Here is a 22299-nt window from a genome sequence, read left to right on the forward strand (position 1 = left end):
TTTCTGTCAGGTGGTGGGGGTCTGACATCTAAAAAAATGCAGCTGGGGGGCTCAACCTAAAAACGTTTTCATCAGATAGTGGTGGTTCAGTACTCACAATGTTAATTCGGTTGAATGTGTCTCATATGAATTCAACACACATCTCATTTCACTTGTAACAGTACTTTTCATAAAAACATAACACATAATTATAATTAACACATGAAGAGAAGATGTCTGTATTCATTTATTCTTTATTCATTTTCTTCTTAACAGCACACCCTTTGAACAGTGGTCAAATAGCCAACGCGTTTCGTCCTACATGGGCTTCTTCAGGGCTACAAAAATATATACAAAGCACAAACAAATATTTACAATATGTACAAACAATTAAAATAAATTGCATATTTCAATACAAAAAGTGAATCCCAAAACAAGTCAATTCATACAAATAACCAGTGTATTAATTAGGATCTATATAGAACTTCTATGTACATACTTGATCACAATTTCATATCACAAATATGATCCCAAATATTCTTTTTCTCAGTTATCCACATATGTAAAGACATGCCGAACTCTTCAGTACTTGACATGGTTAAAACATTCTTTTGATTGTCAAAATAGCTCTGGACATTAACTCAGTAGTTCTAACAACAAAACAATTAGAATTCATAGAAGCATATAACTACTCAAGTTTACAATACATTAAAAAAAAGAGGATGGTTGGGTATCAGTTGCGTAGAATTGTGATATAATCAATTGAATGTATCTGATTGCTTTAAGGATGTGGTAATGGCCACCCACCAATTACCAAAAGCATAGCAAAATTCGACATCAATATAACCAAAAGAGGGAATATATTCTGAGCAAATTCCATGATAATTAAGTACAGTTCTCAAAGATTGTCGACACCATAAGTCTTCTTTATCTACTTTTATTTCTGGCCGTCTGACAAGAATACACTGGAGCACGCTGTTTATTATGGTTACTAGAAGGATACTTGAAATAAAAAAGACGTAGGAGAGGCTTCACTATTGTCTTGTGGATTGGCTATTTATAGTACTTCTGAAATGTGATATAAGAACACTTTAATATATGATGATTGTCAGTTACTCTAGAATACTGTGAGATTTCGGCCCTGATGAAGTCTGTGGCTTACACCACAAAGAGACGAAACACGTGTTGGCGGCTAAGACATTTGTTTTTGGAAGAATCATAAAAGAAATAAAAGAAGATAAAGAAGACTTATGGTGTCGACAATCTTTGAGAACTGTACTTAATTATCGTGGAATTTGCTCAGGATATATTCCCTCTTTTGTACTCAAGTTTACACTTAGTCCTAAAAATGTATTTACTTTCTCTGGGTATGCGATAAAAATTATTTTTTTAACCGTACCTCAAATGTTAGTGTAACAATCCCTAGGTCATGAGGGACTAATATCGTGTAGATGGTCCAAATTATTATCCTTCCGTTTGGAAAAAAGATCTGTAAAGTATCATAAAAACCAGAGAACAGGGAGGTGTTGTAGAGTTATCTATAAACTACAGAGTGTTACAAGAAATACAAAAACATCAAAAAGTGTCATGGAGACCAGAGAGAAATTATCGAATCATCTACAGTTTGCAGAGAGTCATAAAAGATACTATTGTCTGTTATATGTTTTGCATCGAATATGCAGTGTGTCATGTTTAAAATATATGCATAATTCTTACCATATATCCGTATCAATGACAAAAATAGGACCCCCTTACAGCTGTGGATACAAGCACAACAAAATTGAAGCTCCCAATATTAAGAAAATATACAATTTTATTTTCGTAATTAATATCAAAAATTGTTTAAAACACAATGATAAGCATAAATCACATTAACAATCCCCCAACAATTTATTACAACATTAAAACCGTCACAAAAGAGACATTATTTGGTGATTCATTGCGAAAACATCCTAAATTATTAATTCGTACATGGAACAGGTAGAGTGTTTCACGGGCGCCATCTTAAAACTGTGAGTTTCAAGTTTAAAATTAAAGTAATGGAGACCTCTGCCTTAGGGCATGAGTTATAGTTTCCTGACATAACTCAAAATATAACTGCTGATTTTCTATGGTTTTGTGGGTGTAAAATCTGAGCCTAACTAGAACGCCCATGGAACCTTTGTTTTTTTAGTGAATATAGATTTAGATATATTAAACAGTAGCGGTCGCAGCTCCATAGGAAGAGAGCTTTTTGATTTGTTAATAACTTTGGTGCTGTTTGTTGAATTTTCACTAAACTTTCTAAACAAAAAGTTCTTCCCCCTCAGCTCCTTTATTGAAAGTTTCATGGTGATCTGGCAAGCGAACACTGAGAAAAAAGGGGTCTTAAAATGCTTTTTACCAGTTCAAATTCCATACAGAATTTTAAGACACTGATACAGCCAAAACAGCTACATGAAATTACTCCATGTGCAGTAGAGAGCTAGCTCTTTAACCAGAATACATACTTGTGTGATTTGGTGTAAATATGTTCAGCAGTTTTGGAGAAATGAAAGTTAAAAGAATATAGATATCTAGACCAGTGGTTCTCTGATAGTAACAGAAGTTCAAGATGTAATGATCTTCTTGACTGCTGTCACATCAACAGATATGTTGGGTAGCCATTTTAGGGGTCTTTGCACATAAAACGAGAGTATTTCCTATCTTTTTACGTGCGGAGACTCCGCAGTCGTAAAGATACTACTAGTAAAATACCTTTGTGAATAGCAAACAATCATAAACTTACACAAAAGTCTAAGAAAAAATTGAAGACGCATCTGTTCATGTGAAGCTTTCTGCTTTCCCCTATGGTTCCGCGCCGGGACACTCATGAGTAGCTGAGCGCGCAATAAATTCATATAACATAACATAACATAACATAAGTTTACCTTTGTGAATCAGGCCCCATATTCCAAACTCACTTAATACACACAATTATGATCTGGCATGCTAAATGTCATGCACTTCTATCAACAGAAAACAAGCATTTGCAATGCAATAAGTCTTGCATTTGCAAGAGTTTAAGCTATTGGTATTATAAATGACAATGCAATTGTCATTTATTTTTGAAAACCAACATATAAATAAAAGGCATTGTCATTTACAATGCCAATAGCTCAAAAATGCAAGCTCACCAAAAGAAGAGGAATTATTTAGCAAACAGCCAATTGCATGAGTTGAGCGATGCTATTCTACCTTGTGTGGAGCCAAAACCCAGTTTATGTACAATACAAAGAATTTGTAACAATAGGTACACAGGCAGCTGTGCCGTGAAGCCAAAACGACAAGAGAAACAAAATTGAGGAAGCTAGACTGAAGGAAATTAGGGGTTCAAAACATGAAATACATTTTGGAATAAAGACAAAATGAAACAAAAATACTGAAGGTGTCAGTGGGTGATAGGGAGATAAAGGATGAGAGCAAATAAAATGGAAGAAAATAGTTAGAAAATGTCAAAAGAGGTCTTAGAAATATAGGGATGAGGAAAGAGTGTGAGAGAGAGAGAGAGGGAGAAACCGAGAAACCCCAAATTCAGGCAGGAAAAAGAAAGATAAACTATATATACTTGAAGAGGGTATGGAAAAGGGGAAGAGAAAAGTCAATAGGCAGAGCAGAGGATAACATATTATGAACAACGAAGAAAACTGAGAAAAACAGAAGGAAAGAAATTTGGTGGAAAAAATATTCAAAAGGCAGCGAAAAACAAAGGCGCCAGAAAGGGTGTGACAGAGAAAGAGGGCAGGTGAAAAATATTTACAAAGGAATGGAAAACAGAGAGAAAAGACTTGAGGACAAAGGAAAGATTCAAATAATATGGATGAAATACAGGAAATATAGAATGATTGAGATAAGGGGTTAGAGAGACAGGGGGATGGGAAAGCGACCATTTGGAATAAGAAAGAGGAGAAAAAGAGACAACATTGAAGAATAAAACCCCTTTAAATGAAATCAGAACATAAACATCGATTAGCACTACACTGCTGACCCCCAGTTCAGATCCTGGCAGGCGACTCAGTTAGGGGGGAACAACCAGGATTTTAGCAGTTTCCTAAAAAGCTGCCTGTTGGATTGCCGTCTCATAGCGATAGGCATCTGATTCCACAGTTTAGCTGCACAATGTGATAAACTCCTACCTCCCCATCTTGCACTGTGAATTTTGGAGATATGAATGAGACCCACATTTGTGGATCTAAGATTTCTGGTGGGAGTGTACCATGAGAACAGTTTCTTGATATCAACCGAACCACCTCCATATAGTGCCTTGTGCACCAAACAGAGGGCCTTAAATTCTACTCGTTGCTGGATGGGGAGCCAATGTAGTGATCTTATGCCAGCCGAGGTGGAATGGCATTTAGGAATGTTTAATAACAATCATGCAGCAACATTTTGTAACGATTGTAGTTTCGTCCTCTGTGCCTTTTTCAATGCCCATAATGAGTGCATTGCAGTAGTCTATTTTCGAAAGAATAAGAGCTACTACCACTGACTTCCTGAGTTCCTGAGGAATACATGGAAAAGTCTTCCATAAGGTCTTCAGTAAGAAGAAGCAGGAAGAGGTTAGACGATTGATCTGAGCTGCAAAATGAAGCTGATCATCAAAGGTCACTCCTAGGTTCTTGGCTTTAGCTGTTGGACGAGGACATTCACCAACCTCAATCGGCCACCAATTTTGATTCCAGAGGGATTGCCCCCGCTTAACTCCCTTTTATCAGTGTTGATCTTAAGAAAATTTTGACTCATCCAGCTCATGAATTCCGTCAGGCAGGCATGAAAGCTTATGGTGGTGGTCTCTGGTTGTTTTGATACGGAAATGACAAGCTGCGAATCGTCCGTATATGAGACCAAAATAAAGCCATTATCTCTAACGAGTCTGGCCAGTGGAGTAACATATTAGATAGAGTCGGTGACAAGGCTGATCCCTGCGGCACTCCTCAATTCATACACAGCTATATGCAAATCAGTCTTGACCATTGTCTTTGCTTTATTTACCCTAAGTTGGCAGGGTATGCCCAGACGTGGATCCCTTGCTCACTTTGCCACTGGTTTCAAGCTAGCCTGGCTGAAGGGGGGAGTTACACCAAAATCGGTCTCAGGATGCTTGTTTCGGGTCCAGCGAAGACATGGCTTGGCAGTTCGGGCTGGACTGTTCCCATGAGGCACAGGGCCAATACTGATTTGCATATAGCTGTGTCTGAACTGGGGTGGTGAAGTGAGCTAAAGAATGATGATGAATTCAACCCAGATCTGTGACTGGGGGTGAGTGTCTGAAAAGTTTCAGCGCTTCGTCCATCATCTCCCTGTGTTTGCTTAGTCCACAGGGGAGCAGAAAGACTGTTGGAATCACAATGGTGGTGGAGGCTAGGCCCGATGTGTGGGTAGGTGGACATGCCACCCCACACCTTGTAGCAATAAAAAAACTCCCTGGTGTCTACGGAGCTTTCTGCATATTGGAGTTAAAGACCTCTTATTTGCCCCCTGCTGGGCCAGAAAGACAGTTGGGGGTCTTTTGCGGTGTGAAGTTAGGCCCAATGCTTAGGCGGGCCGCTCCCAACTATTTCTCCACAAAACAAATCCCTGGTATCTAGTGGACTTTCAGCCCCCCCTCCAGTGGGCAGAAAAACGTTTGGGTCGGGGGAGCATTAGCCCATTGCTGGGGGGGTTACTTCCCCCTCCACGTATAATCCTTGGTGGTCTAGTGTGCTTTCTGCCTCCGCCAGGGGCATATTGTAGGAAAACACCTCCTATCTGCCCCTGACGGGAGCAGAAAGAATGCTGGGGGTTGTGTTTGGCCAAGGGGGGTGGGGGCCTGGGAGCCCCCCCTAACCATTTTGCCTGTAAAAAAATAATCCCTGGTGTCTAGTGGGCTATCTGCTCCCCTGGTTGGAGAAAGACTTTTGGGAATGAGGAGCAGTAGCCCATTGCCAAGGTGACAGCTCCCCCTAACAAATATAATACCTAGTTAAACCCGTCCCATCTTTCCCTGACGGGGGCAGAAGAACGTCTGGGGGCTGTACAGGTGATTGGGGGCTAGAACCAATGCTTGGGAGGGCCGTCCCACCCATGTTGCTTTTTAAAAGAAAATCACTGGTGTTTAGTGTGCTTTCTGGGCAGATTAGAGGTGAGAACCTCCAATCAGACCCAGGGAGGGCAGACAGACATTTGGACTAGGGGAAGGGAGAGAGCATTTTCTCATTGCCAGGGGGGTCGCTCCCCCCTTAAAAATAGACCCTGGGAGTCTAGTGGGGGGATTTTTGCTTCAAGATTGCCCTCCTGCAGCAATCCCCAAGCAGGGATCCGCTACAAAAAGGTACCATTAGAAAGAGGCGATTCTCTCCTTTTCAACTATACCTCTCCCGTCTACTTCAGTGCTTTGGGAGCTGAGCTATACTGCGAGCACTGAAGCCCACCACATGCACCAATCGACATTTCAGAGAAAAGCAAATAGGAACTAAAGTGGAATTAAATTATATTATTTAAATTATATTACAGTATAAGTACATTTAAAAATAATAAAAGTACTTTAAATATTTATGTCATTTCAAAAGAAATGTAATCCATAGTAAAAAAGATTTTTGTGTCAAGGCTTTTTTTAATTTAAACTTCTGAAAAATAATTTAGTTTTTTATTTGAAATTAAGTTATTAATGATGTAACATTTATATATTGTTCTACATGTAAAATGACTGTATAAAATTGATTAACATTAACATCCAGCGTAAAAATATTTTTCCATTTTGTTTTTAAAATAATTATCTTTTATACAATTTCCCTATACTTTACTGTCGGGAGATCTCCGCCTTGAATATGGAGTCTCCGTCAATTGAACTGAAAGTCTAATAAAGTTGTAAAATCACAACTATTCATACCTTTACGGTTGTTTTTGATGTTTTACTGACTCCAGTCCCTATTTCATGTGGAAGGGGCATGCACATTTACTCTTGTAAGTAAGTTTACACTTGTAAATGGTGAACAGCCAAAAGTAGTAAAGTTAATCAAAAGTGTAGGAGTAAGTTTACTTGTAATAAATCTATACATGTAGACTTATCTTTGTGAACAGACCTTAAAAGTAGTAAAGTTACATAAAAGTGTAAGAGTAAATTTACCTGTAGACAGTGAATCTACACCCAAGACCGGCTTTAGCACCGGTAATACTAGGTGCGACAGTCTTTTTGGCACCCCCTGTCTCCATGACCTCCTTCTCCACGAATTACCTCACTACCACCTTCCAATAGTGCAACTCATCTCTCCATAGCCCCTCTCTGACCTTCATTTCATTTTTTTAAGCATTACTCATTGTTCACTCACACTCAGTTTTGTGATCTGCATGGTACACGTTCTTTGCAGCAGGCACATTATCCCTCTGCAGTACCTTATGATGAGTCAAAACTGCCACTAGGCAAAATTCCGATCTCTCACCAGCTGTAACGTTAATCACCAAAGTTATCTTGACATTTGTATTGTTGCCTGAAACTACTGGCACAAGGAAGTTCACATGCTTTTAAACCCATAAGGTTTTTTTAAACACAGCGGCCCCCAACAAAGTCTGCGCCAGATGCAGCTGCAATGGCTGCACTGCCCAAAAGCCGGCCCTGACTACACCTTTAGATTTTTTAGGGGATGCTGCCATGTCATGAGACACAATTCATAGGTGTGTGAATAGCATTTGGTAGTACGTTGTCGCTTGTGCTTCAAAAGAGAAGTTGCTAGAGTAGATTTGCAAGGCCCAATTAGTATCTATCCACTGATTTGTAGTTTATTTGGAAGCCTTGAATAGAGGCTTCAGAAATCCCTTTTTACAAGAAATTACCATAACCTGAGGGATCCGAATTGAGTAGTAACTACTGTGTTTTCAGAATCTGAGGCAGAAGTATCTTCCTCAAGGTATTCATATAGAAAAAGACTGATGATAAAGCTGAGCTCTGCGGTGGTAATGATGGGGTGGAATGAATTCTAAACCCAAGGTTTCAGACCACCTCTACAATGTTATGACAAAATGAACGATTCCATAGATATCCCATTATCTTGATCTTCATCATCTCACCCTTGTTTCAGTTCAGATTGAGCCGGTGGCTGCCCATTCAAAACCTGATTACCCCCCTCATGCATGAAATCTGTTGTACGATGATGGCAGAACCTCATAAATCTGGAGACCGATCACCTAAAGGCTTAAAATAGATGTTGAACGAGCTGGCGAAAGAGAGTGGCACTGGGAGGACCCAACCCAAAAGCACTGCCCTTTGCCTGAAGGTTAATGGTGGAAGACAGATTTCCTGGAATCTCGCACTGAGAAAAGATTTAAACTAGTTATGGACAGTGCCCCATATCTTCAGAACTAGATGTGATCCTGCAGAATCCATTGGTTGATGGTATAACACACACAGAAATGTTTATGACTGGCAGGCCACCGAAACACCTGCAATCCAGAATCCTGTACAGATCACCTAGAGCTGCTACCAGAACCGATCCTGCCCATCTACTGGGTGAAAGTGTACCTAAAAGGCATGCAGAATGCTATTATGGGTGCAGGAATCCCTAAATTGTACATTCCAAAAACATTACCTCAAATACTCACCCTCTGTTTGATGAATCAGAGACTGTGTTAAACCTCAGTTTCATGAGGTAATGTCACGTGTCCCCAAGATAAGGCACCCCACAACGCATCAAAATACAGTCAATTAAGTATGGGCCTACTAAGCAATTACGTTCTAAATCAGGAAATCATTGAAGAAATTTCATTACAAAAATTCAAAAGGTATGGCACAGAGAGCATAAATGCAAAAGGATAAAGGGAATGCCATAAAAGAATAGGGCATTACAGAATAATGTGCAAAGAAGAGAAAATTGTGAAGCCCCAAGTGAGCAGCAAAATGAAAAGAAACACGTACTGCATCCCTGGTATGCATCAGAGAGTCCTAAGGCTTACCCCAAAAATCAGGGGTTTATATAGGAAATCTTCTCATAAAACAGAATCGAAAGGGTAGATTCATCATGGTGTAAGTAAACAAATTCATTGTCTGCAAATCAGAGCACAGTTTTTATAAAATGTCAGATTGCGTTAGCAACCTAAGAACTATCCCACTACATAAATATTAATTCTTCCCACTCTATGCTAACGTTATCCAGAGGGCAAACTTTTTGCGTGAACAGCAATTTGTGTTGTGGTATAGTGAGCTAAAGGAAGCCTCCTGGATACGTTACATTATTGTGACCACACTGGAAATCTTTCTTTGCAAACAGCAAGAACAACGTCAATGACAATTAACAAAAATGACTCTGCTTGACTGTGTGCTGTAGAAATAATGGGCAGTGAAATGTGCAGGGGGAGACATCCATTTTGAACAAGATGGTGTTTGGGCCTTAATTGAAGTCTAGATAACAAGAGCCAGGAAACCACACTTCTACATATTATGGAAGAATTATTCCATGTAATAGCATCAAGTCAGTGTGCACATACAAATTCAATCATAAATCCACAACTGCATGTCATTAATAATGCACAAAATATATAATGCACAACAACTCTAGCACTGTTATCATTAAGGTAGTATCTGAGCTGATCTGTAGCATGGGGTTTAAAAATTGTAGGGCTGGCAGGAGCTGAGAAATATGTTGAAATTTTAAGTGCCTGTTTTAAAGTCTCAGGGTCTTATTATGACTTTGGCGGTCTCGGAGTGGGCCGCCGTGCTCCGATCCCGACAAAGCCATTAAAAACCACCAATCAGAGGAAAACGTATTTTACTCTGCTGGGCAGTTCTTTGGCATGCCCACTGCTGTGCTTTTGAAAGAGGCACCACAATGGGAGTGTCAAAGGCAGTTCCTGCAGGGCATGGACAGTCAAGCCCATGCCCTGCAGGAACTGGGGATGCATGCAAAAATGGGGGCACATGTTGCATGTACCTCATGTTGCAAGGGCAGCAGGGGGTCCTGTATGGCCCCCTTTGTTTCCTTACCGCCACACTTTTCATGGCGGTTGCACTGCCATGAAAAGTGTGAAAGGTAAGGAAACTTCTAATATGCTTGGCAGTGCTGCAGCGGCACCACAAGCATATTAGTGGCCTCAGACCGCTGTGCCACCACCAGGATTCATGGATCCCTGGCAGCAGCAGTGGTCCTGTGGCGGTCCAACTGCCACAGTTCGAATGCGGCAGTTGGACGCCAGTCTGGTGGTCCACGGACTGCCTCCATGGGTCGAACTTGTAATAAGGGCCTCAGTCACCCTTCAGCAACCTATGCCAGGGATACTCAAAATACAGCCTGGGGCCACCTGCGGCTCTCCTAAACCTTAGATGTGCGCCACTGGTGAGCATCAGCACTGAGCTGCTGTATACTTGACAGAGCAATAGCATTCAGAAAAAGGTTACACAGAGAAGTATTTCTGTACACATCAAGAAACATGCCCTGTACCACTTATCCTTAGCAGCACGTTTATTTGTAAAGACACTGTGTAATAAACATGTACAAATATGATTAACTTCCTGCAAAATTCAAAAATGTCATGTACATTCAGAAGCATTTCTCCTTAGTACATCAGACTATATCACTGCATTGATAGGCATTTATTAAAATTGTGTATTTAAAGGTGCTCTCATATGCAGTGCTTAGTTGTAAAAATATAAGTATCAGGGCACTCGTCAGGAGACAACTGTAGCTTGCACCACACATTGCCTCTGCCAGTACTGCCAATGCCAGTATCAACACAAGATGACGTTGAAACAGGAGGGCTCTCGAGGAGCTCCTGAGGGTCGGGATCACTACTTGTGAAAATCCTTGAGTTACCTTACCATCTCACCCCCAACGTTATCCCCCTGCATTACCTCCTTCTTCGGGGTCCGGAGAGACATCGCCGACGAGCCTAACAGCCAAACTGAAGCAAGGTAGAGCAGCAGAAGCTCCCTCAACGGCAGCGGTAGATGTAACAACGACTCCACCTCCTCTCCTGGAAAGAGCCCTGAAAGCCGCCATAAGGTCCAGTTCCAACTCGCAGTAAGGAGACTGCGTACAGGTCGACGAGAGGAGGGCTACAAGACCGGACAGCCTGTCCAGAGAGTCTGCACAGCAGCGGTGAAGCCTGCACCCGCCTTCTTTTGCCCAGTCCATCGAGACGGTGAGAGTGGTGGATTGCGGTGCCGCCGGCAACCCCGCTGAGAACCGGGGGTCCCGAGATGTAGCCACCGCAAGATTTAGGGGTGAAGGTTTCTGCCTCCAAGGTGTGCTTAACAACGCGGGGTGCCATGACCGGGCCGCCTGACTTCAAAATGGCCACTGTCACAGACAGGCACGGGTGCCGGTCCGGACTGCCTGACCCCTTAATGGCTGCACTCACCGAATCCCATCATCGCGTGGCAGTACCGAGCAGATGATTGCCACTGATCCAACATCCACTAGTGGCCTCATAACAACAGGGATTTCCGAGCCCTTGTCCCAGGATCATCGCCCTAAGGCTTGCACGCCCAAGTCAGAGTTGGTCCATTGAACTCCAAGGACCTTCAGCACTTGGTTAGTCATTACCAAGATGGCTGCCAATCTGTAGCTGGTCAAGATGCTCCCACGGCCGGGATCATCAGCATTTAAAATATCCTGCGGATATCCTGTTATCCACCTACCAATTAACCACAGCACCTCAAGGCCTGTCATTATTGTTGTGGCTAATCTATTGTTTACTTGTAGCTGAAGGCAGAGGGGAGTGGACCACCCCACCCCAGCATGAGGCAAAATGGTGGCTCGTACCACGCTTGCCCGCCGAGAGGGGAGATGCATCCAGATGGGCTTTTAATGGACTGCGTTATCCCCAATCACCTATGGACGCTTGGGAGATCTTGTGACCTTTTAATAGCAAAGGGAGACTGGCCCATCCTTTCCTGTAATGTACTGTAGTACCTGCCATCTTGATCAGCCCTCACCCGACCTTGTTCCTGCTCTCCCACCAGGACATTTACTCTGAGAACTTTCCCTAGTCAAATGAGACCGCCATCACCTACCCAGCCGGTCTTTGGGCAAACTCTCCTGCGTCTCTCCTGTCCTTATCTCCCTCCTCCACTTCACCAAACCCCCTACCCCTTTCCGCTCTACTCTTCTCCGGTTTGCAGCTATTGTCCTTTGCCTTCACCAGTCCTTGCTCATAGTTCCCACCCTGAGTAGCAACTGGACTTTCTTCTGTGAGCTTTCCCTCGTCAGTTGAGACCTAGCTATTTGACTGATGCCCGATGGGGCTACCTTGTTTAGCAAAAGTGGAGTTGGGCTGTGGATTCCCTCCTCGGACGTCACCTACCCAGTCGGTCATTGGGCAGACTTCCTTTCGTCTCTCCCTCCGTCTTTTCCCTCATCCTCCCCCTTCACCCTTCCCCCTTCCCCCCTCCGTTCTATTTGTCTCACCTTCCTTTTCTCTCTCAATGTGTTGCTTATTCTTGTATTTGTAATTGTTATCATTCTCTGTAACATTGTGTAACCTAATGTAAAGCGCTCTGATACCTACGGGTCTAGCCAGCGCTATATAAAACTCATAAAATAAAAATTACACTCCTACAAGAGTGACAATTGAGACTATTATAGGCCGCCAAAGCTATAAGGATGGCTTGGGCACAGGTATTCGTTATTTTCAATGTACATTGAATTGATAAACTATTGTGATTGTGCTCATTCCCAACTTAGACAAACAGTGCCACTTAGTGGCAGCCTGTCATAAGCGCCGTGTTGACAATTAAGTGCTGTGTGCTGAGCACCGGAAACCACCAGCTCAAATTAGGCACTGCTCATATTTGATCATAAAGAAATCAGAAATAAAGTGATATAAAACAATTGCATAGGATGACATGATTTGGTCAAGTGGGGAAGCTGGGATTGATCCCAGGTTTTCTGGTTGCACATTGAACAATCAGCTATATGGGTATCTTTTTTCCCCCTCTCACGTTTTGCAGTTGGTTTGTCTTTAATTCTTGGTCCATGAGGTTAAAATGTGGGCAGCGGACAGAAACCACATGAAGGCTCGATCCATTTTGGGCTCGAGGTATGGTAACCAGAATTTTAAAGCCAAAAAATGGGACATTTCACAAAAATAGAAGAAGGACTATATTTTTACGTCAAGCGAGCGCACAGAATGATAGCGCTCCTCAGCATAGAATTACAAAACAGGCAGTAAGAACATACATAAGATGCAATTTTTAAACCCTGTGAATTAAATTGCTTTCTTGGAACAACTGCTAACTATCCCCACTTTGTAAAACATTAAAAAAAACACCTCGCCCTGTTTTTAGTCGACCCTCTCAAAAATCCAGGACATGAGCTAAATTTCTCGAAATCTGCCCGGACAGCTGGTGAAAAACAGGGACCGCCCTGGAAAATCCGGGACGCCTGGTCACCCTAGCTCGAGGATCCAAGAGAGCTTCAAGCTGAGCCAAAGCCAGTCATCTGGTTCACCCTTCCCTGTCACATAATGACAATTAAGGGCACAAAGGCATGCAAAAATTATGATTTGACCCTCAAAATAACTCCATGACTCACTATCGACACCATGTGAAAGCTTCGCTTCCCCTACGCCCAGGTACCCCATCCCTGACCCTCACACTAATGGCAGCCTTGCGGCCCTCGATCACCCACAGACCATACATTTTGGCTTCTGGGGAAATTTTAGCGAGTACTCGTGGCCGATGGAAATATCCAAGATGGCAAACAGTTCTTGAGCAGTCAGCCCACTCATTTTCTGCCATACCCTCACAAACAACCGACCCCAAGAAGGCACCCATTTTACAAGTTCTATGCTGTGCAGAAAGCATTAAAAGTGATCCAAAGGGAGAAACAACCGACATAAGACTGACCAGCCATAAAAGAATAGTGAGAGTCCTGATATCAAAGACCTTCTTGAAAGTCAGACAAGTGGTTGTGACGTTTTGTTAAGGCATCGCCACAGTTTTATGACTTGTTTGTTACTTAAGGAGTTTAATTCCAGCTGAAAAACCACTGAAATACTCACTGAAAGATATGTGGGTATGTACGGGGCGTCCTTTGACCAAATTAATTCAGGAAGGAAGTCGCATTTTAGAATCAGTTGGAAAGGCAAAGAAGCACCGGGGCAACTTGTTTTAGAAAGCTTTAGAAATTGTTTGCAGGTATTGGCGCTCCCTGTCATGAGTGAGAAGATTGAAGCTGAGCTTGTTGTTAAAGCAGGAAGCTGAGTGTGGAAATGGAATTAAGTGTAGCATTTTACACACATCAAAGACACAATTTACAAAACAGCAGCATTCGCAGGGATTAGCGCCTTTCGCCCCGCCTTGTTTGAACTGCTGGACATAACTGCGAGCGCCCCAGCCGCATTTCAAAGACTGCTGAGTGCTTTTCAAAGTGGAGAGGTGGGAGGGCGGGCTCAGCGTGAATGGCCTAGCAGCATTTTATCCTCCCGGCGGAAGGGCACGTGAGAGCTGTCAGATTTGTGTTAAGCGGACGGACAACTTTGGGGCTCACAGGTAAAGTTAAACACCACCAGAGCCCTCTGCAAGTGCATCTACTGGTTAAGCTGGTTATCGTACACGTGAAGCAAAACATACCAGCAAACAAGCATTGACAATGCCAGTAAATTTGAATGAAAGTGCCCTTTGTTTCATTGATGGGTTTAGGCACTCAATAATTCATAATAAATACACTCTGTCACACTTTTGCGCTCGTGCATCCACTCATCTCTCCGCTCGTGCATTCATTCATCCATCCACTGACTTATTCTTGCATTTACCCTCTGACACAACCGCAATAAAACACATTCAAATTCAGCAACATATGCAGGACAAATTAAGAGAACACAGGTAGAGAAAATAAAACATGCTGCCTTCTAAACACCGCAGACACAGGCTTGCAATAATGAAACTAAACATAGCGTGTGTCTGTCTAGCAGAGATATTGTAAACAGTCTATCATTGTTTTAAAGGCGCAGCATGATGCCATATTTAAAACCAATATGTTGGCCATTTTGGGATGACACTCAGATAGACCAATGGCAGAAGAGAGTTGACCCAAAGCCCGTCTAGGTATCTGTATGTATATACATTAATATTTATGGAAACATAAATATTTATTCATGTTTGTATTACAAGATCCAGGCAGACAGCTAAGAAGAGACTCTAGCAGGTAGCACTACATTATAAGTCTTTTCCTTTTAAAGTTTATCAAAGGCAGAAACCAACACCAAAATCCTTCAACACAAAGGTAGTCTGTGACATTTCATGTAAAAAATAATCAATTTTTAGGCTTTAATAGAAATACCAATCCACCCTTAAATATCTATTGCCTTTAAGATACGCTTTCCACAATCAACATGTCATGCTTGTTGCCTTTGTCATTACTTTTCATAACAAACAGATCAGAGCTATAGCATCTAACCTGTTTTTCCCCAGTAATCCAATCAGGTGTCTGGCTGTTATCATTGGGTTGTCACCTCAACCAACTCAGGCTTCCTGTGCTGAGCATAAGCGTTCCCACAAGGCAAGCATCAGTCACACAGTCACAAAATGACATTGTATTTGAATTACAGTTGGAAAATCAAAGAACGATCTCTCTTGAGAGGGATTAACAAAGAGTCTGACAAGTCAACCCGTCTAAGCCCACCGTTTGTCAGAGGGGAGAAACAGCACCAAAACACTTGCCTACTACGGTAAACTGTGAATGCCATATGACGAAATACCAATCTGTAGGGTTTTATATACAGTAATAACAATCTTCCCTTTATTATTGGTATGTCACAATAACCAAATCAGACCTACAGTGTTGGAAATTAGCCCTCCTGCAAGGAGACCATCAAATATATAGTACTGCATTACAAATATGTATAAAATAAGTTGTCAAAATAATATAAAATCCATATTAATTGAGTCTAATAAGGATTACCCTAGTGTGTGTAGTAACTTGGCACACCTGGTTGTCAGATGTTCACTAGAGCACAAAGATTTTACCACTTGCTGCTCATAGGTGCTTCTGCGTGACTTCCACCAAGCCTAGTGTATTCTATTTTGGAAGGAAAATTCCTGTTAAAATATTGGTGAGATGAAACAGTAACGCTGTGTTGCAAGGAGGCTGCTCTCCGGGTTGCTGCAAACATGTGGCATGTGCAACAGTCTTAATCATAGGGCAAATGTAATCATATTTCAGTCTGCTTGTTGATTGCCTCCCTAAACAGGATTCTGTCTTTAGAAGTAATAACAGGGTTACCTGTGTACTAAATGAATTTTGTGGTGATATCCACATTCTGAGGAGGGGACCTCAGCACAACAGATGCGGCTTTTCAATTTAGCCTTACAACAGTTAGAGCTACCTCAGATTAAAATCAACCGGTTAAAGGAGGGTGGTGATTGAATAAAAGCTATAGCTCCTTGCCATGTAGCCCTGTGTTATATAGGTCACGGATCCCTGTTACTATAAATGCTAAAATGCAGTGTATTCGAAGAGTTTTCTCTTACCTTGTCACCTATCAAATGATCAACTCAAAACTGAAGTCCATCACATGTGGATAAACAATCATACACAAGACATGCAAGACAAGAGTCTTAAAGAGAACATCTAATGAAAAGAAACGTTGTTACCCAGTGGTGCAGGTAAGAGTGGTGGGGCCGACTGGGAAGGGATTTCGAGAGACGACCACGAGGGAAAATTATTTTATTATTTATTCAATTTTCTCTAGTGGTCATCTCTCGAATTCACCCCCAGTCGGCCCGACCGCCCCACTGCTCTTACCTGCAGAGGCCGCTGCTGTGGTATGCTGAAGGCCCTCTCACTCAGAGTGGCATACACAAGTGAGCCATCGCCCACTGTGTCCCCTGCTGGCCAGTGCCATTCTAGTATGCCTACATAGCTCTGACCCAGCCAGGCCTCAGCGCTCCACCACAGAAACCTGATTGCTCCGAACCTGAGGAGCCCTCATAGCACAGCGGGCAGTGTCAGAATGTCAGACAAATATTAAGGCAGCCGCTTTCCTATGACGAGACAGGGCCTCCCTGGTCCGCGCCATGCACCCACAGCAGCCAACCTCTACATCGGGCATAGCCGACTCACTGAATATCAGCAGGCCACCTCTGTGCTGCTCCTTTCCACCGGGCCTGTCTGTGCCCATGTGTCCTGGATGAGCGCCCTCATTACTAACACTGGGCAGACAACAGTGCCTTGAACTGGTCAGCAGCAAAATCTGGCTGACCCCATCCACGCTCCCACATGCCACTGATTTTCCACTGCTGCCTGGTATGCGCTGTACAAGTGGACATGTAGGCCACAGTGCAGGTTGTCTTCTTTCAGACTATACCACCCTCTGGCCAAGCAGTGAGCCCTTTGGTTTTAGGCCAGCCACCACCTAGATGTGGATTGTGATGATATATAGGCTTTCCATAAAATGATGTGCATTTTGGATGGATAATTTGTGCTCCAGCCTTTGGCGGTCACATAGAATGCCGCCATCTTGCTCCGCTGCTTGGCCACGCCACTACTATTTATATAAATATTTTAACTCTGCTTTACTATTCATCTGTACACTTTAGAGAGCACTGGGTTAACAATTCAATATCCCACGCGTTTGCTAAAGAGATGGCCAACCATACTTACATTGAACAGCTTTTGAAAACCATAAGAGTAGACCCAAAAGCCACCTCTGTGACGACCATGTGCATCTTCAGCTAACAATAGCGCAAATAACAGTTTACTAGTTACATATGGATTCTACAGGATCCAGTTTCAGCATATGTGTGTTTGGACATTGGACTGTACATGTTGAGTGGAACTAATATGGACAATATAAGTACTACAAATTAAACAATAGATAGCTATAACCAAAAGCAACTGGAATCACTTGGAATATTCTACCTAGTAGCCCATTAGATGTCTGAAAACGAATATGCCTACAACAGATGACAGAAGAAACCATTTGCATCAGATCATCTGAAATTTATAGCAGGGAATCAGGGTTTCCTGGAATAACAGAAAATGGTGCCACATACACCTGTAGGTCAATGGCCTATCAAGTTTGGGTGGATTATCTTTTTTTTTTCATTTCGTCAGAGTAATGAAATACACATTTGCAAGGATGAATATGAATAAGAGTCGATCGAACTCTGATCTGGGCATCATTGAAAAAGCACAGTTAAGAATTATTGTGTTTGGGAGGGTGTCAGCAGAAGTGCCACAGGAAGCTTTGCTTACCCTCTCCGAGTTGACAGTCTTTACAGGTCAAAAGCATAAAACAGATTTGAGAGTCTTGGAATGAATGAAGACATTGTTTTCTCGCACGCGGCACTTTCTTACTGCCGGAGGTTTGATGGAAGCGCGGAAACATGCATCGAGCTGCCTGCCATGCTTGTGGCCAATAATAGCGCTGCAAATGAAAGGGAGGCTCCGAAACCATAGTTACAAACATGTGCGCTTCCTGAGCGTCTGGTCTTTAACAGGCCAGACCGCATCAGTGTACACAGTGCGGAAAGACGACCAGAGCCCTCCTGTGGTACCACCTACAACTGCCATGGAAAGAGAAACACCCATCTATTCTCCTTTATGAGACAGACAACGGCAACGTCAACAAACAACGTGACAGCTGCACTGAAGGCTGCGTTGTCTGAAATATCTCTCCACACCGCAGCCTTGGTGTACCTAAAGGGAAATTAAATAGAACATTTTCATACAGAAATCTTACTGACATTTCTTTATTTTTTCCATTGTAGTTGAGGGACACTACATTATAATTTTGAAAGACATGAATATATTTCGATTTAAATTTTTAAAAAGACGTGAGGTCGTAACAAACGTGACAAATGGCGCCGCATGAGCAGGGCGCGTGCGACCGTGGGGCGCGCGCCCCGTCCCCTCCAGCCAGCAGCTCCTCTCTGTATATTCGCAGACACTGCCTGGCGCCTGGGTGGTCTCATACTTTCCAGTCCCTGGCAGAATTTATTAGTGCGGTTCCTCCCCCTGCTGCTCTCCTCCAAACACCTCATTTACAGCCGGTTTATTTGTTCTAATAACCCCCTCCCTGTCGAGGTTAATAGAGGGATTGTTCGGTGAGTAATGGCAAAATCAATGGCGTTGAAAGCAGCGTGACAAGCACCTTCTTCCCTGCACCAGGGCCGCACAAAGGAGGGCACAAAACTGAGCCCGAGTGCAGAGATACAGTCAGCTCGGCAAACCCGGGCAGCTTCGGGGCAGTGTTGTACCGAGCACAGTTTAAAAGTGTGGTACCATCTCCAGTGGTAGTCGTATTTTTAATTGATGTACAGAAATGGGTACACAAGGTGGCAGCCCTTCGGCGTTAACGTGTAAGTTAAAAGATTGTCGAAAAGAAGATGTCAACATTTTAACAAAATCAATATTCGCCAGGGGCTCTGCAGCAAACAGGCCCTTCATTGCACAACAGATGCGCTGTACGTAATCAGGTCAACCTGATAATATACGTCGGTGGTGGAGGGAGGGAGCTTGGCCATTTTGTAACTTTCATATCAGATGTCATCAAAGTGGAAACACAATATGACGAGGACAAAGAGAAAGCAAGAGGAACTTTGGGGACACAGGAACAGATGTGTTACTAGCGGAAAAATTATGTTCAGTGACTATTGCTCAGTGCAGAATCGAATAGAAGTACGTAATTTAAGAGACGTTTGTCCTGTACATCCCAAATCCTGTTTGGTTTGTGGACTCCAATGTTCGAGGCCGCATTTTCCTGCTGAAAATATTAGTGAGAGGAACTGTTTCCTGCTGTGAGAAGTAGATTTCTTTGGATAGGGGACCTGGCAGCTCTTCCTGAATTGGAGAAGGGTCTGGACGTTTTGATGGCTAAAAGGGGATTGTTCCAGAACCTAGGTGCAAGCATGAAGAAGTCGTTTCCTGTTTCATTTTTAAGTCTCACCTGCGACTGTGCATGAGCTACATGCACTCTCGCTTGCAAGAGATATTGTATACAAACAAGGGGCTTATAAGTTCGCCCTTTGCTTACCATTCATTGGCTTCATTGTCACTTTTATTTTCTGCCTCCTTATTGGGCAGTGGCTGCTGGTTTCACTTTCTCATTTTTCCTCGGGAGCATGGACCAAGTACAGATTACATCATCTTGATTAGGGTCCTTCCAGCACTGATATAGCTGAGACTAAGGTACTATTTTACGTGTTCTTTTTTCTTCTTCTTTCTTTCGTGTCAGAAAACAGACAGTCTCTGATCTTAAAAGCTTGTGAAAAATGGCTGTTTTGAAGCTTTGAGTGAATAGTGGTGCTTTACATGTTTCTGAAAGTCAGAACTTCCAACTTTGAAGCTCTTTTTTGTTGCATTTCCTATTTCTTTGTAGCAGTTTTGAACAAAAAGCTTTCAGGTTGCTCAGCATCAGACACCAAAATCAGTGCTTAATTTGTAAAAAAAAAACAAAAAAGAAGTGACAGAGCCCCTTTCAAGAAGCTATCGCAGCTTGCACCACTCATTCTCTCTGTCAGCACTGCCCATAACAGTACCAATGCAATTACTAACCAAGGCTTGGGCTGCAGGCATTAGTCAATTTTGTTGTATATTGAATTATAAGGTGGTTGATGTGCTCATTACAAAATTAGACAGACAGGGCCACCATGTGACCAACTGTGAAAATTGCTGGTATTGATAATTAAGTGCTGTGCTAAGCACCAGAAACCACCTGCTCAAATCAAGCATGGCACAAAAAACAAATATATACCTACTTCTATTTTTTTTTTGGCTTACCTGTACCCTATGAGAGACCTTATGATTTGCATAGCCTGGTTTGTGCCATCTCTCCCTTACACAGGCTGTGTACCCATAGTGGTCCACGCAACACAGTTAACGTTGAACAGAGTCCGAATTATCTAACACATAACCATGCCAGCCCCTTCGAAGGACAGCTTTGTGCTGCCACTTTTTTAAAAGCCTGACATTTACTGTCATATACATGTGTGTACTCTCATAAAACATAGTAGTAAATGTAACGTGTGCCGACAAATCAAAACAAGCTACGGCGTTGAGAAGAGGTTAGAAAGAAGTTGGGAGGCGCTACTCAGACCAATCTATTTGAAACAAATCAATGCTGTACATATCTAAATACATATTATATCTTATGTAGAGATGGTCATTTAGGCAGACTTTATGTACCGCTTCAACGAAAATGTCACTAAATTAACTAAAATAACCTGGTTCCTAATGAAGTTCACAAAACAGCATTGCCATTGAGTACAATGTAACACATGATGTGACTCTACGTAGCAGAGGTTTAGGAGGTAACATTGCTCAATGGTTAATGCACATGTTGCATAGATATATGGACCCTGCCAAGCATGTGTTTGAACCTTAGCAATGGGCAGAACCGTCTTTCATCCTTAGAGGGTAAATAGACTGTCTTTAAGTCTGGTAATAGTAACATTTGTTATTTATAGGGCTAATAATGCATAAGACTGCCAGTAAGGGCTTTGTGAAGAACACATTTTTATTGCACTTATGCACCACCAAAACATGTTTCACTATGAAAGGGCAACCACTTAACACAATGCACAGTAAAGAAGTTAAAATATAAAGTGTATAGGCATGTTTGGTCAATAAATCCAGTATTGAAACATTGTCATGCAGACGAATAGTAGGCTGGAATCATAGCTTACCTGTTAAACCATAAATCCAAACCTTACGTGCATGCCTGTTGGTTTTGAGATTCTCAAAAAATGTGTGAGACTATAGAAAACATACTTAGTGTTTAGGTCTTGCATGCAGCACTGCATGCGCTCTCACTCGTGAGAGATATGGGGCCAGATGTACAAAGGCATTGTGGTTTTCTTGACGCGCCGAATTGCAATTTCAGCCCATTAGGAACTGCAAAACAGCCTTTTTCTATGTGCAATGGCCTTTAGGGAATCACAAAATGCGATTTCTACCCATTTGAAATCGCATTTTGTGATTCCCTAAAGAGGAAATCACAAATAGAGATTTACTATTTGCGATTTCTCAGCACATGTACAAAGCATTTCCTAAATGCAAAGTGAGCATTTAGGAAATGCAATTACTATCGGCTCAAAGTCGATGGTAGTCATGTGCAATTTAAAACAAGCATTGGCATAGCCAATAGGTGTCGCCTTTGGGACCTTATAAGTGTTGTGCCATGCAACAGTTGATGTTGTTGCACAAAGGATATTGTGCTGCATAACTAAATACTTATAAGGTCCCAAAAGTGAGATCTATTCGCTATGCCAATGCTTGTTTTAATTCTGGTGGTACGGAGAAGGTGAAGATGAGAGGACCTAAGTGGTCTGATGGGGACATGCTCTGAGATTAGGGGCCGGATGTAGGTCGGTCGGTAACGGCCGAAAATCGG

General features: G+C 42.4%; 1 long non-coding RNA gene across 1 annotated transcript in view; it reads right to left on the minus strand.

Moving 5' to 3' along the window:
• Positions 1 to 216: 216 nt before the first annotated feature.
• LOC144753475 (uncharacterized) overlaps positions 217 to 22299 on the minus strand; it is a 48370-nt gene continuing 26287 nt past the window's right edge. Inside the window, exons 2-3 of the long non-coding RNA XR_013594376.1 lie at positions 1696 to 1736; positions 217 to 317 (exon numbers count right to left, since the gene is read on the minus strand). This is a non-coding gene — a long non-coding RNA (uncharacterized LOC144753475). The remainder of the gene's footprint in view (positions 318 to 1695; positions 1737 to 22299) is intronic.

The sequence above is a fragment of the Lissotriton helveticus genome, chromosome 5_1 (genome assembly GCF_964261635.1).
Source record: "Lissotriton helveticus chromosome 5_1, aLisHel1.1, whole genome shotgun sequence".
Taxonomy (NCBI): domain Eukaryota; kingdom Metazoa; phylum Chordata; class Amphibia; order Caudata; family Salamandridae; genus Lissotriton; species Lissotriton helveticus.